The 18,614-nt window shown below is 46.7% G+C and overlaps 2 long non-coding RNA genes across 2 annotated transcripts; one reads left to right on the forward strand and one right to left on the reverse strand.

Moving 5' to 3' along the window:
* Nucleotides 1–225: 225 nt before the first annotated feature.
* LOC141919480 (uncharacterized) lies at nucleotides 226–18,271 on the reverse strand. The gene is made up of 3 exons (XR_012621984.1): nucleotides 18,117–18,271; nucleotides 2,126–2,207; nucleotides 226–363 (listed from the first exon to the last, which is right to left on the reverse strand). It is a non-coding gene; the product is annotated as an uncharacterized LOC141919480 (long non-coding RNA).
* Nucleotides 9,638–13,999, forward strand: LOC141919481 (uncharacterized). Its single transcript, XR_012621985.1, has 3 exons — nucleotides 9,638–9,799; nucleotides 11,242–11,369; nucleotides 13,919–13,999. It is a non-coding gene; the product is annotated as an uncharacterized LOC141919481 (long non-coding RNA).
* Nucleotides 18,272–18,614: the final 343 nt, after the last annotated feature.

Consider the following 18,614-nt stretch of genomic DNA (forward strand, 5'->3'; position numbering starts at 1 on the left):
GTAGCAGCCCAACAGCCAGGACCCATCCAGCCCTGGTGAAAGTAGGAATGTCACACAGCAATGACATAACAGCTCCGGATCATATATGACACCTGACTGCTCATCTGGCTCTTCTGTTTGCACTTAATGAGCCCTGTAGGCTTCCTCGTACTTACCAGAGTTAGTGGGCAATGGCAAGGAAAAACAGGAGAAGGAGGGCTGCTGGCCATACAGCCAGAAAGAGTCCTTTAATGCAAATCCTCTGCACCGAGGAGTACTGGGTTGGGTAATGCTCACTCCAGGTGGCCAGCACTTCCAGGAATTGTTCCATTGATTTACGAGGAGAGGTCGCCCAGTCCAACCCTGTGTTACAGCAATTGATACCTGTCACCAGATGAAAGAAGTCACCAGCCTCAGTCAGTAAATGAGCCAGATATGTAAGGGTGATGAAAAGAGGGTAAGTGAAAGAAATGCGTGCCGTAGGCGGGGTGCTCCGTGTCCCCCCAGCAACCACCTTGTGCACACTGCAAGTGCAAGGTGGGGTCTCCAGGAAGGGCCTTGCCTCCTTCCACCTTGTTCCCATCCTGCGCAAGTCTGACCTGTGTCCAGCTGCAGCCGAGCCTGCCCCAGGCTGGCCTGATCCCGAGCCCACCAAAGTCAATGAAAAGATTCCCAGTTACTTCAGTGACAAGGGCTCCGTACCCTCAGGCAAACGTGGGAGAGCAAAATTCGGGCAGGGCTATGATTTCACTGTCTGTGTGCATAGGATGTCTCCTTTCCCACACGGAGGAACGCTGGCCACCCTTCCCACTTTTTTGGTTCTCAGTGTTCAACACTGCACCTGGAGTTATCTCCCATTTACCAGGGAGCTGATTTAAGTGTCTGACTCAGTCACATATGTTTGGCTCCCTTATCCAGAGTAAGATTTGGCCTACTAGCTGTGAAAACAGCTTATATCACATGTGCTGCAAAGCCTAGCCAGAACAGGCTGAATAAAGGATGAAGTTTAATCATGGAAATGTTGACCTACAAATAGAGAACAAAATGTTAAACCACATGGTATAGGGTGCTGCACGCCCCAAATATCAAGGAGAGGAAAGAAGAATTGAACACATTTGGAAAGTAAAGCTTACTGTTTGGGGTTTGGGGTTTTTTTTTTTTCTTTTTCTTTCTGCAGATTCGGAGAGTCAGACCCACACTGTTCCCGCTCGCGATGACACCCTGGCATCTGAAGAACAACATGACACCCACCACAAAATGCTGCTGTTGGCTGGCGCCGTCTAAAGTGGTGAGGTTTGGTGAGGGAGGTGAGACTGCCAAAGGAAGGCGAGTGGGGGTGTCACAGCGAGTGGGACCTGGCCACCAGCGTGACTCGAGTCTATGGGACCTGTACAAACTGAGGAGAGGTAAACATGACAGGGATGAATGCCCCTTTCATCCTGCTTCCTTGAAAACTAGTCGTGGGTTACCTATAACAGCTGAGGGGGGACTTTGTCATTATTTTCACACCACCTTTCAGCTGGAACATTCTCACCTTTGTGGGTTTCGCACAAAGAAGGGCAGCTTTTTTGGCAGAGAATCCGTTTCCATTTTTAATCACAGCCATCACACAAACAGTTCATCTCACAGGATGTGAAAACTTTCTCATAGGCTTTATTTAACATCATTTGAGGGGGTGCAAAACACAAAGAAGAATTTTTTAAATCAACAACTGTCTTGCTTTCAATAACTTGCAGGCTTTGTCTTTAGGTACGCTGTATTTTAGACAAATGTAGTTAGCAGCAACTGGCCAGACTTACTGACTGACAACTGTTTCTTTACAGGATTTCTATGTGCCAAGGAGCTGGACAGTAATAACCATTTGGTATTCATGGAAAGTACTTGCAGAACAATAATGACAATAATTGCTTCTGATTCTTGTGTTTACAACACTGCCAAAGTATCATTAGAGCCTTATTTATAGATAATAATGCTTATTAATCACACATATTTGAATTTTGGAATGTATTAGATTAATATTCTTTTGTAACTTGGTTCTGTACTAATGCTATGAAAAGCACTTTCTGAATGCAGCCCACTGGGAAGTGCTCGCCTCAGAAAAGTAAAAGCATCCAAGCCATCTGCAGGTGAGGGACAAAGGGCATACCTCTTCCTCAGCAGGCAAACACTGGAGCTGGACACGCAATTCCCAAAAGCAGCTCCTTTGGACTAAAATCGAGGGCAGAGTCCTGAAAAAAAATACCATGAAAGGTGTGATAGTAGTGTCATACTTGAGCTTGCTTTTCGATGCTCTATGAAAGGGTTTGCCTTCTACTGCTTTATAAAGAAACTGGTTTGGGAAGGGTGAGGAAGAGGTCCGTCTATCATCTAACTCTTTCTACCTCATAGGCAAGTTTAGCCTGAACCTCAGGATTCCTCATCAGTCGAGATGTTGGTAATGAGAAATATAGTACAAAAATCACTCCTAATTTTGGTTATTAAATAATTCCAGCTTTTCTATATCAATGTCTGCTGCGATTCAATAGCATGATAGAAGGAAAATGGATTTTTAAAAATGACAGTTACAACAAGCAAAAATGTCACCCAAATCTAAATATCAACTGCCATATATTCATATTCTCCTTTGTCTCCCTGTAGCCCATTACAATGCTGAAAAATACACCAAAGCAACTGCAGTACCAAACTCTCCAATTTTTGGTGTGTGGCCAGCTCCATAAATTTGCATTTAAACAAATAATATCCAGAACAGTGTAGTATGTCCTCTTTTTTTGTCTTTTTTTTTTTTTCCTGAGATGGTTCTTCAAGCAAATTTAAAGAGGCTCTGTCAGTTTAGGGACCATATTTCCATCTGTGTTTTTTTTCCTTTTAACCCGTTGCTGATGTAACAAAACTACCATAAGCACCAGAAATTAGAGAAACTGGGAAGGGGGGGTGGGGGGGTGTATTTTATTCCATGTGTCCATTTTGTGGTTTTTATGGCACTCCCTGTGCAGTCAGGATAACCTGTTCCTCAGTGTCACAGCCCCCATTGTCTCTAGGGAGCTTTTACAGTGGGGAGAAAAAAAAAAAAAAAAAAAAAGAAATAATTAAAACACAGCAGCTTTAAATTGTGAAGAACACTTGTGGCTTTGCTGCAACTCTCCCAAACTGCCCTTAGCTGATATATTTTAACAGACAAAATTACAATGTGATGGTGCCCCTTTAAAATGTGTTTCATCCATTAATATTCCAGTGTGCTTTGCTTACTGTGTTTATAAAATGCCAGTATTGAGGTTTCCCAGGATTTTCGAACCTATCAAGACAGCCGGTGGTGAGCACAGCCCAATCATTTCTAGGCGAATCCAGGATTTAAAATAAAACAAAAACCTAGCAGCGTGGTTAGAGATGAAACCAAAGGGTGAAGTAGGGGCCAGGATGCAGAGGGGAGCCCTGTCCTTATGTGCTAGGCACAACAAAGAGGGGCACCACTCCCAGCCCGGGGACCTCAGCTCCTGCCAGGGGTCACGGGGCTGATTTGTCCCTGGTTGTGCTGGGAGGAGGGTCATGGCTTCACCCACCACTTGCAGACAAAGAAATTATTCCCCGAGTATGGGCGCCAGGGTTGCACAAAGCTTTGGATTGGGCCCCTTTCTCATTTTCAGCTTGACACCATTCAGCCAAAATTGGTCCCAAAACTTGATGCTGCTGCACTGAGGGGACTTTCACTGGTAACCAGTCACAGGTTTTGGTTCTCCTGCTTCTCCTCCTCTGAAGAAGAGCCCATAACCCCAGGTGCGTGCAACCTGCTATGGGGTTCACCGGCGCACAGGCGTCTGCGACAAAATCTCCTCTCTCCAGCCACTGGCTGCTCCTCAGAGCATTTGCTATGTTTTCCTTATGTCTCAGCATGTCATGGTGCAGAAAGCTGTCCCTCTAACAGGTCTTTAAAATTTGCACCTTATTCTTTCCGAATAGTTGTAAGAAATAGCTGGAAGAGTTCAGTACTAAGATCCTAATTTCAGAAAGTCAAAATATCAGCATTTAGAATCATAATTCACCCTGTTCAGGTTTCAGACTTATTTTCTTAATTGAGTAATAAACAATAATTTCTATTAGTGATGTCTGTTTTTTTCAGGGCAGTATCGGTTTAATCATTTCTCCTACCTCTCTGAAGGAAAAGGCAACACAAAGAGTTATCACATGGGGAAAGGTAGGTTTGTGTTTTCTATCTGTAGGGCTGATGTTAAACCTATACAAAGATAAAACTAGAAATTTCCAGCTATAGCATTTTACCATTTTTTTTCAGCCAGAGATACCAGAAGTCAGATTTCTATGTCTACATTTGACTTTCTACAGAAAAGTGGCCGCTTTTTTAAAAAAATTACTGAGTTTTCACGGTTCTCATAAATGAAGGGGTAAATGCCCAATGCCCTTGAAGAGGGGTACTTTCCTGCAGTACCCCTTTCCTGTGCCTGTATGAACCCCCGGTATGAAAAAAATGGCCATCCTGCACAAAATAAGTAGATGACCTTACAAACACTGCTCACACACCCCAGCAATTTCAGCACACGAGTCAGAGTATGCAAAATCAAGTCTCAAGCAAAACCCAAGCAACAAACAGCAAAACCACCTTCTTAACTTTAAATGGGGTTGCAACAGGGGTTTTTTTGGATTTGTAGATGTGGGATATGAAAATCAAGACAGAGAAGTTTTGACTAACTTGTTTGCTAACTGTATCTCGGTGGTCACAAAACATTAAAAACGAACATTCAACTGGAAAAGATCTAAACATAGAGTTTCAAAAGTGGCTTTTTGTCATATCATTTTATTTGCTGTATTTCTCACTAAAACAATATGATTCCGTTTGTATTTAGCATTGGTTTTATTGTCAAACAGTTATTCCTTCTGCTATCAGATTGCATGATTATTGTGTATTTATCCCTCCAGATACATATCATGAACATTTCTCTTCCTTATTTTTATATCATTTATAGCTACTAAAATTTGGAATTTGTAGTTTCACATCATCTTCATAGAACTGTAAGACATAAGCAGGAATAAAAATAAAAACATACCTTTTCATCAAGTAGTCTGCTAACCAAAAGGAGAAAAAATAATCTTTGTATATTTCTAAATAGTCCTGTAGGAGTCATCTACTTTTACTACGCGCTATATATCGTATAGTTTCTCCCTCTGTTATGACATCTCTGATTACTTAAAAAAAAAAAACTTTCAAAAACGTTAAGGCACAAACCTTTGTATGGAGTACTTTTAGTATGCTTTTTATTCTGACAAGATTAATAATTATCCTATAAGCATGACACAGTGTTTTAAAATGTTGTTTCTGCTATGAGTTAGCATTGTGCATATGGGTATAAACGTGGAAAGAAATGTTATTTCACAGCAGAGAAATGTATATTTAAACAAATTGTGATAAAATGGTAAAACAGTTTAAAAAGGAAAAGCGTGGGGTTTTTTTCCCCATCACAGTTATTCTGAATTTAAAATATCTGTAGTGAGTTTCAGAAGGACACTAAGCATTTGTGATGAAAACGTAAGCTACTGAAATTAATGGGAGATAACAGGGGGAAGCATAGCAAATGTCCCAGGGCTTTGGGCAGAAGTGGCCAGAAAGAGATCTGCTGTGTGGCAGGTGACAAGCGTGTCCCCTTCCCACCAACAACAACTTGCCTTCTTGTGTGGCACCTGTGACTGGCTCCTGGTGGGAACCAGGTTATGGACTAACCAGACTTTTGCTGTCCTCCACCAAGGCAGTTCCTAAGTGCTTACAGTTCTCATGACAGCCTGAGTCTTTCCCAAAACATGCAACTGCCCTCTTCACTAAGCTCATAGGCATCCAGCCCTTTCCATCAGTGCAAAGATACACATTTTGCCCAACTGTTCAAAATGTCCAGTCACACGTATCCTATGTATCATACGTAGCAACTGCAATTATTGCTGGCCTAGTTCACCAGAGCCAAAGTGGGTAGGATCTAACCCTCAGACGGCTTAGTTGTAAGGTCAAGGTCAACGCAGCCCTCAGACCTAACTCCATCCACATCAAATAAATGCAAAAAATAATCCCTCCGTTGATATTAATGTCCACTGGAGACACCAGGGAGTGGACTGAGGGCCAGATCCTGCTCATTGCAATGAGACAAAACTCCAGGTGGCTTCAATGAATGGGACAAGCAGGATTTGGCCCATCTTAAGGAGCACAAGGTTTGGTTTCCAGAGGCTGAGCTGTAACTGTTTGCTGGAGCAGGGCAGTGAAACACTGGAGTCAATAGACCTTGTCCTAAGGAGAGGAGGTCCGAGGGCTACACTTTCTCCCTACTGAAACCAACAGCAAGGCAGGCGGTTGCACCACAATTTGCCCCTGAGCTTTAGTGCTGAGATTCAACCCTGCTACAATCTTTCTACTAACTTTCCTTGCAGGAGTAATTTTTAAATAATGTAATGCCAAGTGCCAGAGGGCTCGCTTTTTACAACATCAAGCTGAATCGTTATCAACTCCCACTCTACATTTAAAATATGATTGCATTACCTGACTTCATACTTTTTATAAAGGTCCCGTTGTGGTGCGGTTTCACGACGTATAAAAGCCCATGCAGGTATTATGGGCCGTATCAGTTCATTTCATCTCATTAATCAGTTACTTAAAAATGTTTTCCTTGCAGCGCAGTAGAAAAATAAAATAAATGTTCTTTTTTATCATTTCCCAAATTAAATTCATATTCCATAATGACCGTATTTCATGTGCAAAATAACAAAATATGCTTACATACCTGACTTCACTTCTTTAGTGAATTGCTTCATTTGTAAAATGTTGCATATAAAATTGGCACCTAAAATGAATTACTTGTTTTTTCTTGATATGAAACCTTGTTTAAGTTCACAGCAATTTTAAATATGATACATTTAAAATATTAATATTTCCCATATATTATTCACTGACTTTCAGGTTTCATCTCAAGTTAGTGGCACTTCATATTTCAAAGGAAGAAGTGTTTCTTTTTTTCAGTACTAATGTTCTATTAATTCACTTTGTAATATCATTCTGGTTCAGACAAATGAAATTGCACTAAATTGCTTATGCCAAGAATCATGCTAAAGTTGTTGGCATTATATAAAATTCCATATTCCATTACTATTTTATAAGTTTTTTATCTCAGTGGCATCTTTTTAGGCATCATTCATAGCTCTGTTTAGTTAGTTCTAGAAGGACAAATATATGCACAAATATTTTTATGCTGAGATGGGAGTGTATGTAGATATTTACAGTAAAGTCTGTAACTTAAGTGACTTTTGCAAGGCACCAGATGCAAACTCCCAATGAACTACCTTAACAGCTTTTCCTTTATGAACATTTTTTATTTTGGGTAGTTTTCCCTTCCAGCATGTATTTCATCACACACGTGTATAAACACGCACGTACGCACACATATACATTTGTGAAAAATAAATTTGTGTGCATGTAGAAATACTTGAAATGCCTCATATGCATATTATGCAACATATGCCATTCATATAATCGGTATATATATAAATAAAATCCATTTTATAGATACGAATACAATATGTGAAGGAAGTCCTTAAAGGACCTATAAAGGCCTAAACGTAGACGGATTCTTCATCACATCCAAAGAACTGAAAGAACCGTGGATATAAAACAGAATCTTTTTATATGACCATGTATCTTTTATAATCTTTCCATAAAGTCCACATGGCCACATAACTATTTCCAGAGATGTGGATGGAAGTTATACCCGGACAGGCTGAATGAATCTTTAATGAGTAAAGCAGCATCTAATCCTACGAAATGCCTTTCAGGAGTGAAATAATTACAAACCGCTGGAGCAAGAGTAGCAAACAGCAGTAAAATCACCTGTAAATAGATGTAAGGAACTATAAATATACCTCAGTATTTGTATAGTTGACTTTCTCTCACTGTCATCAAAATCGGATGTTCAGGAGCTAGAAATCCAACTCCAAGAAATGCAGATTAATATGTTTATATGAATACATAGTCTGTGCCTTAAAGTTTAAGTTTGCAACATTGTTAATAATGTATGTTCCTTTTATAATGCCTGGTATTTGCTCCCTTTGCAAGTTAAAAAATAAGGGGTTTTTTTCTTTACATTTGATCCAACTCTTCACCAAAAAAAAAAAAACCACGCAAAATAACTGATGCAAATCCCTGTCACTTGTGAACACAATGAAATTATACGGAGAAGAGCGAATACAGGAGAGTCTCCTCCTCAGAAACAGAAATGAATGCCCTGTTCTTATACGGTCCTCAAACGCCAGGTTTTTGAAATATGAATTAGACCTCAAATGCAAATTAACCGGGGGGGGGGGGGGGAGAGTCAGAGAGACATACCAAGTCAAACGCTCCTTTTTCTGCCTATCTCGTCCGCAATGGTAAAATAGGCTAAACAAAACAAGTGCACATCAAGATAGAGCCAATTAAGGAAAAGAAAGTGGGGCGGGGAGGGCGGGAAGGCACCTTGCTGAACACACGGGGAGTGGGAGCGCAGCACCCCCCCATACCTACCTTATGAGTGTTCAAAGGAAGACAACTGGGGTAAATTGGAACCAGCTTTGATTTTTGTCATCCGGTTGCACCCGGGATGCGGGGAAGGGGGGGGGAGAAGCGTCGGTCTGGGCGGGGGCGGAGGGGGGGTAAAAAGAATGCGGGCGGGGGGGGGGGAAATACCGAGCGAGGGTGCCAAACGATATGCAAATGAATGGGTTTTTTGGGGGGTGGTGGGTGGTTGGGTTGGGGGTTTTTTTTTTGGGAAAAGGGTGGGGGATAGAGGAAAAGAGGCACCGTCAGTGGCGGGGTGAGTGGGTCCCCGCCCGCCCGCTCCGCACACGCGTGGGGGAGGGCGAGGGGAGTCGTGCGGGGCACGGCGGGAGCCCCGTCGGGGGGCGCGGGGCAGCGCTGCCCGCCGTGGGGCGCGGAGGGGCGCGGAGCCGGCGCTGCGCCTTGTCGGCGGAGGGCAGGGGCGGGCGGGGAGCGGAGGGGTGCTCCAGATGGGGGGGGGGGGGTGGTGGAGGGGGTGCGCGGATGCGGGGCCGCCCCCTCTCCCCCACCTTCATTCATCGCCTCTCTGCCACCCCCCTCAATGCTCCCCCCGGGCCGCACAGCACCCCCCGCCCCCCCCAGCTGCCTCACCGCTCCCGGCGGCTCCCCGCTTGGAAATGGAGACCGGCAACTCTCACCAGAGCTCACCAGCATCCCACGGTCCTGAGGAAGGAGTTTGGGGCGGCGGGGGGAGCGGGCGGGGGGGGGGTTTGAGAGTGACGGTGAGGCGAGGAGGAGGAGGAAGGAGGAAGGCTGGGAAGAAGGGGGTGGGGGGAGACGGAGCTCCTGAAATGGAGCCAGCCCAAACGGGAGACGATGCTGGAGCAGGGCTGCGTCATTTCGGGGCTGGGAGAGGGCTCAGCTCCCCCCCCACCCCCGTCTTCCTGCCCGCATGCGGAGGGGGGGGGCAGCTACCGGCAGGGCAGGGGGGGGGTGTGTCCCCCCAGCCCCCAGGGCCGGGACGGGGCAGGAAAACCCCACGCCAGGGGAACGGATCAGCCTCCTTTGGTCTGCCTAGCGGTGCCAGAAAAGAAAGGGGCAGGGAGAAGCGTACAGGACGCGTCTGCTGCAGGGCAGTAGGCAGGACCGGTCACGAGTGGGGGCCCTCGGCAGGGCCGGCTCCCGCGGGGGGAAACGGGGTCCTACGGCCGGACAGGCTCCCGGGACAGCGAGGGAGGGCAAGGCTAAGAGAAATGATAGGCATTTATAACTGCGGGGGAAACTCGCAGCCTTTCAAAGAGTTTCAGCTGGGTGAGTGGAAATGCCTTCTGCCCCTTTCACATTTGGAAGCGCAGCCGTCTTTTAGGGGGAGAAGGGGGGAAAAAAGCTTTTTTTTTTTTTCTTTCCTGCTGGACAGTGGGTCTCTTTGAGCCTACTGTCATGTCGTACAGCTGCGACTATAAACAAACTTTCCTTCTGCAGAGAGGAAGTAGCTGAGACTGAGGGTCTGAAGCTAGCGAGAGGCCAGCGGCTACCCCAGCCTTCGCCGGCCCTCGCCAAGGGGCGGGGAGGTGGTGGCCTGGCCCTGCGTGGAGGGGCTGCATGGCCGAGGCAAAATAACTGGACTGGAAACACCTTCCCTTCTTTCAGCTATGCCAACCCAGTGCAAGGCAGTCTTCTGAAGCTCATCCCCTCAAAGGCTCTCTAAACTCAGCTTCAAATGCTCCTGTCCATGTATTTATTTTTATTTTTCATTTCCCTACCACCCCCGTGGTCCCAGCATTAAAAAGCAAAGCTGCTCTTAGTGGGGCTGAGATCACAGGTGCTGTCATGGAGGCCCATGGTGAATGTCCGTAAAAAGCAAGAGAAAACAGGGTCCCCAAACAAGATTACAGCACTGGTACACAACTGTGTACAGCCTCGTCCCAGCCTTGTACCGCACCTGCCACAGCAAAGGTGGAGTATGCAAAGTCCTTAAAAGATTAACCATAGTTATTATTGTTATGTGATAAAGATTTGAGCTTATTCTATGACTCTGCATGTGTGTGTGTGCAATACATGTGCGTGTGCATACACAGCACACTTATATCTATGTATATATTCAATAGTGATGGGCCTGTTAAACTGAGCAGTGATTTCTCTCCTACAGATAGATGTATAACACACACACATAGTGATGATACCTAAGGTGTTTGGGGGTGGGGATGCATAATATCTTATAAATTTGAAGTTTTTATCAGGCAGAGCAGATTACTTTAAGCGTTCAATTTCTCAGCGATCCAATTTTATTAGGATTTACTATCATTTGTGCTGCGCATCCCTGGGGAAATAATGCTTTGATTAATGTAATCCTGGGCTGGGATCCGCCACATGCCCCTCTCCCAAGAGAAGGGCCCTGTTTGACAAACAAAAACAGAGCAGCAACTATTGCAATCTGCACTCACCTTTCGAAAGCACACAGACCCGCGCGCACACACACACACACACACACAAAATGTAACCCCCTCCTCCTCCTAACCCCAAATACAATAGCAGCATCTCAAAACAATGTGCACTTATTCATTTGCACACAATGCCTCTGATTCAGTGTGGGCTGTACAGCCCAGCCCTCAAATGCACAGAGCCAGCCCAAAAAGGATCCTGCTCTGTCCCCCACTGAGAAGCTGAAGCATCTCTGGGAAGCTCAATGCCTCTCTGTATTTCAGGTTCTCCTTGGGCTCCCAACATTTCTGCCTCTTTGTTTCCCACTGCAGGCCTTGCCGCAAACCGATTTCAAGTCTGCTCCTTCAACCCACCAGCAGCCCAGGGGCCCAAGAAGCTGTCCCTGTGAGGCTCCCTGGCACCCACCTGGGGGGACATGTACCTCTCTAAACGGGCCCTGGTAAGTGAATCACAGCCAGGCACTCTGCTCACCTCACAGGGGGAGTGGGGGGGGACCCAAAAAACAACCTCAAACAGAAAGTCTTGACACACACATTTTTAAAGAGAACAAAATAAAGTATTCCTCCGCCTTTGGGGGTTGCTTGGGTTTGAGCAGCTTTGTTCCAGCCACCCCCCACCCCCCGCCCTTTCTGTTTGTGTCAAAGGCTGGCAGGAACAATAGCGTTTAAACAGGAATAAACATGCCCAGATCATAGCCCAATCCCGGAGAAAGCTTTCCCTTTCTTTACATCCCTAGGTGAACTAGCGGGTGTTTCCCACTTTCTCCCCCCTGCCCTCTGCCCCCAAAACTTCCGAAGCCCGTCACCGTCACCGGCAGCCCAAATAGCAGTTTAATGTCGATTTTCTCCCCCGCCCCGCCGCAACAAAGCGGGTTCCACTGCGCCTGAGGGGGGCATCCAGCCCCAAAAGAGGGCTCTGGCCGCACTTGGGCCACTTTATTCCAAGTCCGGATTAATAAATCCAGGGGAAGGAGGAGGGGAGGGATCTCCAGGCTGGAGATGAGGAGGGATGCGGTTTGCGCCGGGGTTTTCAAGAAGATGCTGCTCTCTCCTTCGTGTTTACCCACTGACCCCCAATACGGTGACTCAGCGATTATCGAGCACTGGGTGTCTGGGGCGGGGGGCTTCCCCCCCCTTCCTCCTTCTTTTCTTTCCTGATGAAAAACGATGCAATTACATTTCTGCATGCTGATCTGAGAGTTCAAATAACAAGCCTTAAACGCGTTATCAGGCGCTTGTTAAAGAAGGAAGGGGGGAGTGGAGGGGAGAGGGGAGCAAATCTAGACGTATATGCGTCTGTGCATGCCTGGATGTAAGTGTACTATATATGCATATGCGTATACTTAAATATGGATGTAGATACATATTTAAATGAAAGACTGCTAGAAGAAGAGAGGGGTTGTTGTTCGGCCTGAGTCCCCGCACCCGGGCAGGATGAGGGAAGAGCCTCAGTTCAAAACAGCACCAGCCAAAGGAGAGAAGAAAGAGGAAGAGGCGCAAATCTCTCCAGGGAAAAATTATTTAGGCGCAATCTCTGGATTTTCCCAGCGCAAACTGACTCTCCTACCCGGGCTTGATCCAGTTTTCCCTCTCCCATTCCCCCTCCCACCCCGGGGGGGATCCATCCCTATTTCGCATTTCCCTGCCCAGCAGCGGCTCTCTCTCCTCCGGCGCCCCGCCTGGGCGGGCGTTTGCTGGGACCTCGGCGCGGCCGCGGCCCGCTCCGCGCCCGCGGAAAGGCCGGCGGAGCTGGGGCCGCCCCCGAGGCCGCGGGGTGGCGGCGGGCTCCCCGCCGGGCTTTCGGGTCCCCGCCTCTGCCCCCCCCCCCGCCTCCTCTCCCCACCCCAGCTCCCGCTCTAGCAGGCGGCGAGAAATTGTTTCAGAAGTCGGATGGCGGGGCTGAATTTAGAGAGGGGAGGAGGGAATAAATGTGAGGAGATGATGAATAATGTTAACTTTTGACTGTAGGAGTCATGATGGAGTTGAGCGAAGCTGCGGGGAAATATGTCATTTAATCCCAGGGCTACAGAAGTCCCTTTTATCAAACATCGTGATGCTGGAATTATACTGCTGTAAAAGCGACTGAGTACTTAAAAGTATCCAACATCGGGCAAATATATAGATTGGAGGAACGGGTGTAAAATGAACGCGCGTACAAACTAACCACAGGACCGTGAAAACCCCAAGCGGATTAGATAAATATAAATACATGTGCATTAAAAAAAAAAAAAAATGCACGATAAAACTGTAGCTGCTGCATTCACGCAAGGAGAACAGGCAGCGTGTGCATGTTTGTGTGCAATGCCAAAAAGAGCAGCCTTAAGGTTGACCTACTGCAATCTGCACTGAGCTCCTCAGACAATAGACAAGTTCAAATGTCAAAAAATCTAATAATAAAAAACAGAGCTGCCAAACTGCACGAACTGTTTTCTGGTGTATCACAATTATTCACCCTCTTATCCACTAAGAGACTGCCAGTCCTTATGCGCGTAAAAGAAAATCTATGTAATGCATATGGATCTTTCTTTTTTTTTTTTTTTTTTTCACATGTGAAACGCTATTGAGATGGCAAGCACGCAAATCAGAATGATATCATGTCTAATAAAAGCGGGGCTAAGGTTTTCACAGCCTCTTTTAAAAGACTCCAACTTGTAAATCCCCTTTTTATGTCGCTACATGCACAATTATTCTTATAAATAAAAATCTACATGTTCAAGGAGCTGGATTGGAACTATATATCCCCCTGATTTTAACGTCGGTGGGAGCATTAGGTTTCCATCTTATGCAATGTGTCTACGTTGAGCTCAAGTCAACAGATAGATTGTTCCATTCATTTGGCAACTTTCATTACCGTCCGTGTGAGGTGAACCCTGAGCACGACACGTTGGGTAATATCAGAATTATGCAGCTGGGAAAGAAAGGACCCCTATTTTAGAAGCTATCTTGCTTTGCATGTGCAGTTCTGCATTATTGTTCTAATTTATTACAGAACCCGAAACGCTTTGTTATGCTCAAAACAATAAATAAGGTTCCGAGTGAAGCCCTCAGAATAAAAGCTATGGAGAAATGATCCGCTCGCCTATTGTGTTTATCGTTATTATCGTCAGCCTTTAAAAGTAATCTGTATATTTTCCTATTTTCTCCAGATTGGTTAGCGTAATATCCCTAGCGCAGCTATCGGCGTGGTCATAAGAACTATGAACTACAGTATGGGTAAGCTTGGAAAACCCAGAGCAGATCCCATTAGCCAAGAACGCTACATATCTGGAAGGCAGTCAACTTCACGTTTTCAGCTGACTGCTGTATTATGCACGAATGTGTTTTACATATAGCAGACTGTATACGGAATATGTCTTTATGTTTAACATTTTAATTTGTAAATGCTAATTAGGCAGTTGGTCTCCACGGTTATATTAGTAGATACCTAATCATTTCCCACTATAAGTAAATGAATACTAAATACGGTAAACATTCACTTTCTTTTCCCTACCTCCGCGACAGTATCGCTTCTACATCCATTTTCCGAAGCCGTCCATTCGGACAAAATAGGCGTTTATTCAAATAAGGGGGGTGGGGGGGTGGGGGGGTGTTTGAAAAAAAATGCTCTCTATAGCCCTCTTACAATTAGGGTGCCACTGCAGGCACAGACCCGGCGATCCTGGCCGAACCGGACTTTGTCAAAGGCAGCCAGCAAAGTTAACTTTTACCGAATTAACTTGTTGCTGGGTTTAAAGCGTCGGTTTTTCTGTTGGCTTGGCGGTCCCCCGAAGCCTGCTGCTGCTGACTGATGCAGGCATACAGCAGGAGCTGCGCCGCTAACTCTTGTTTTGTTTAAGATAGAAGGCAGGTTACACTTGGAGGGTTGGGGGAAGGGGGGGGGGGCAGACGAAAGCTGGGGGAAAATCCGCTCAATCCCAAAGCCGGGATGCTGAACTTTGCTGGGCTCTCTCAACTCCAAAACCCGCCCGCTTCAGAGGCGAGGGAAATGTGCACTAAACTACGGCAAATCTCGAGTAAGCGACCACGTTTCTGAGGAGAATTGCGCTCTGGAAATGTGTTTTACTAGTCTGGAATATTGCTAGTGCTTATTTCGCCAAATGCGGTAGGTGGAAAGTTTTGTTCATGTAAATATCTCAACCATTTTCCCGCACGGTCAGTACACGCGGAGACTTGACTCCGTTTTCCAAATGAAGACCCACGAACACTTTAAATGAAAAGTGTATGTTCTCGTAGGTCGTTTTCTCTCTTTGATTACTTTTCTCTTTTCTTTTTCCTTTTGTGTGTGTGTGTGTGTGTGTGTGTGTGTGTCTGTGTTAGGTTTTTAGGCGGGGAGTTCATCTTGCCAGGTTCTATCATATTTATGGGCTGTGTGATTTCCAGGGCTCCAATTGGTCTTTCCTTTATGGAGGCAAGGAATAAAACTTTCCCAGTCGCACGGAAACTGCTGGGGCTCCAGTGCGGGGGAACAAAGTGGCTTCAACACCCCCCCACTCCCCCTGGGGCAGCCGCTCTCTCCCCCCTCACCCTCCGGGGGGCTGCCTGGGACATCCCCCTTGCAGGTGCGTTAGGGGATGCTGCAGCCACGCGTGTGCGCCCGTGATCAGCGTCCTGCGGGGAGGGAGAAGCAGCCGTGTTTAGGCAGGAATACCACAAAAAAACTAGATTTCACACTCCTATCCCCTCTTGCAACCACTTTGGGAGGGAAAAGGAGAAAAGAAGCGGGCGCTTGGGGTTAAGGGGCTGAGACGACGCGTGTTTGGGAAGGGATAGAGAGCCGACCCGCGTCGAGCTAAACTGTGGTCGCCGTCGATGTTGTTGTTTTAAGTTGAGGTTAACGCCCGCAAGTGTCCCGGACGGTGAGAACTTGTGCCGGTTGTGCGGCCGGCGTGGGCAGGGCGGGAGGCGGGGGGAGCCCGACCCCTGCTCCGCCGCTGGCTCTCGCAGGTAGAGAAGTCGGGGGCGGGGGGGGAGTGGCCAGCTTGGGGAGGGGGGGGAAGGGAAAAAGAAAAAAAAAGAAAAAGCTGCTTTTCCAGGATTAATACGGCGATTAAATATTAAATGATGTAAAAAACACCGAGTTGGTTTATTGCGTCTCCAGAGGCTTAAGCGCCTTATTTGGACACCCCCCCAAAAAAATCGAAAACGCGTGGCACCTCGGGTTACCCCGAAACGTGGTGCCCGTGCCTCTGTTTAATTAGCTGCTCTCACTCCCTCGCAGGCCTCGGGTCGGTTGGAGGCATCGCACCCACGGGGACACTTTTGGGGCGGCCTTTGAACCGTCAGCCTCCCACCAGCCGCCGCCGCTTCCCCCCCCCCCCCCCCCCGCCTCTCCGCTCCCGCCCCGCCGGCCCCGGGAGTTTTGGGGCTGTCTCCCCGCGGCCGGGGTGCCTTGGCGGCGGGGATATGCCGGGGGGCAGAGGCCAGGGACCGGGGGAGCCCGAGGCTGTGTGTGTGTGTGTCCCCTCCCCACCCCCCCTGGGACGGGCGGGGACGGGACGGGAAAGCCGGGGGGGTGGTGGGGGGTGGGGGTGAAGGACGCCCCCTGGCGGGCGGCCGGCGCCTGGCGGAGCGCGCCGAAAGTAGGTTTTGCTCAGCAAACCGTATCGTATAAAATTAACGATAGCAAATAAAATTAGCTTACATGTTTCAACCGTAAAAGTCCAAAACAAAATAAAGCTAGTTTTGGTGAAGCTAAGAAGCTCTGGTTTGGCCCCGTTCTTTCTGGCTTGAACTGGGGTCCTTTTATCTAAAGCCCAGTGCACAAACATATAGCTTAATGTGACTAGTGTTCTTCCTTTTATTTCTTTCTCTATGGCAACCAATATGTTCTGCTCAGAAATGTTCCCCCATCAAGGAAACAAATGATCTTGAGGGAGCAGCTCTATACGGCATCTGTTCCGATGGAGCACACAGAGTTAACCCCAGTCAAAAGAGACGCTGGGCACGTCAACAAGAAGTGGAAAATGAGCGATTCTTCTCCCCCCCAAATTGAAACCTATACCTCCCTAGTTTTACAAGCCATTTTATTGATTTGACTATCGACCGTTTCCAAAGAAGTAACTAATTCTAGGAAATTACAATGATCACCAGCTATTGTGTGTCCAAAAGAGCATCAAAGGAGAGGGGGGGGAGAAAAAAAATTATGCAAATAACACGGCAAAATTAAAATAAATGAAAGTCACGTCATGGGATATTTAAGCCTCGGCAAAGTTTTCAGGAGCGGTATCTGGCCTACTAATTTCATCCTACATTATTTATCACATTATTTATCACACTGACCCAAACGCCATAAAAGAGTTTCAGATCATTAGCCTACACCTCTCAATTAGACAGGATTCGGGGAAAGGGGAGAGACAGGCAAGACTGTCAGGAGAGAGAAACAAAGTGAAATCTGGTCTGTAATCCTCCAGCCCCAACCTCCTTGGAGAATAAAATGAAGGGATGTCCTGGTTAGTTTTGATTGATTATACTCTTTCTGATGGACTTTCACTACAGAGCTCTAGATGTTGTGCTTAACCGTCTGTTCCCTAGTTACAATATTAACCCTCTGCGTGCACCGCCGCTCCGCACCTTCCTCTGCCTCCCCCCCGCGCCCGTCCCTCCGCACCGGCGCTGCCAGCAGGTGCCCGGGTCACCCGCGACCCGGCCCCGGCCCCGGCCCCGGCCCCTCTCCCTCCCGCCGCACCAGCCGGGCCCCCTCCCCGCCCGCCGGGCCATCCCCCCCCGGCCCCCCCCCGCTCCGAGAAGCAGCGTTTGAAAACAGCCCGCATCTCTGCCTTTCCTCTCCTCTACAAACCTGTAATATTTTCGAGAGCTTTCCTTTTTCCTTCCCCCCCGCCCCCGCTCCCCAACCCTCCCCGAGTCCTGGTGTTACAATAATTAACAGTGCCCAGAAAAGTGAAGTAGTAACCAGAAAGACTTTCCAGCGCTGAAGAATTGCTTTGCTGCCTTGAGCTTTGGAATGAATCCATGCTTTTTATGTAATATTTCACTAAGGTGCTTTTTGTTGCTGGTGGGATTTTTTTTTTTCCTTTCCCTTTCCCTTTTTTTTTTTTTTTTTTTTCTTAAGCCTGTTTCCTTCCAGGCAGTTGCCATGGGTTTCGCTGTCTTGTCCTAAGCTTTTGAAAATATATATCCAGAAGACTTTAAAGAAAACAAAAGTAGATAAAAAAATGTAAAACACTTACCGATCATACTTCCAGGATTTAGAGATTTTTTTTAATTTTTGATTTTAATAAGGTGACAGGGGGGAAAAAGCATGTTCTCAACTCCAGCGAAACGATCCATGTTAAGATTTTCCTTTGCACTGACTCCACTAAGCCCCGCTCTCCACTAGTCTATTATTTTCACCAAAATATATGAAAATTTATGCAAATGAAAATCAGCACTAACTGTTCTCCCCTTGTTATACTTTGGATTTTTTTCCAGACAAAACAATCACACTCTGCAAGGGAGGGGGTGGGAGAGTTGGGGAACTAAGTTGGTTGTTTTGTTTTGGGTTTTTTTTAAATAAAAGACATTACTCCAGCTCGAGCTTTATTTTTTGTTGTCGCTGTTATGAGGGTGTACATTTTTTTATTATTTGGGGGGGATTTCTTCCCCCCCTTCCTTTTTTATTAAGAAAGTAGATCTGTTTGCAGAGGCGCTATCACGTTTCATCAGGCCACCTGAGACGGCTTTTGAAA

This window comes from Strix aluco, chromosome 2 (genome assembly GCF_031877795.1).
Source record: "Strix aluco isolate bStrAlu1 chromosome 2, bStrAlu1.hap1, whole genome shotgun sequence".
Lineage (NCBI taxonomy): Eukaryota > Metazoa > Chordata > Aves > Strigiformes > Strigidae > Strix > Strix aluco.